This window comes from Plasmopara halstedii (assembly GCF_900000015.1).
Source record: "Plasmopara halstedii genome assembly, contig: Scaffold_3120, whole genome shotgun sequence".
Classification (NCBI taxonomy): Eukaryota; Oomycota; class Peronosporomycetes; order Peronosporales; family Peronosporaceae; genus Plasmopara; species Plasmopara halstedii.
This window is the reverse complement of record NW_020190023.1, coordinates 1,368,822-1,369,380: the sequence shown is the minus strand read 5'-3', so window position 1 is coordinate 1,369,380 and position 559 is coordinate 1,368,822.

Below are 559 nucleotides of genomic sequence, written 5' to 3'. Positions count from 1 at the left end.
CGCAAATGAAGCCATAGGTCCAAAGCAGATCATTCTGATAAATGCTTGATATGCAGTTCAGCACAAGCTCCGTTTTTTTTTTCTCTGGAAAGTCTTTTTCAACCACTGCAGCAAACGCGTTCGATATTGAGGTAAAATTGCTATAGAGACGTTTAGAACCGGATCCAACTGGAAGTAATACCAAGGTCGTCGGCCACCCAATGCAAATGCACGTTGCGATTTTCCCATGCCTGATGACCCTCCCACGTAGATGAACGAGGTCGGCCGCTCGTTCTCGTCATAGAACTCGTCGACTTTGTCCAAAATGTGCGCGCAATAATCTCGGTATTCGTATTCGATAAGACGTCCACGACGTTAATAGTACATCAACTCTTGCTAATCTCTCTCTGAGTCTCGGATTTCTTCAATTGTAACGAAGATTTCCGTCGATTCAGCTGGAGATTGCTATTGATAATGCGGCTCTTCGATTTGCAGCCTGTGTATATTTCATTCCGATCGGAACAACCACTACGACATTAACAGGGGTGCTCATCGTCTTGACATCCTCCATCGTAACCTC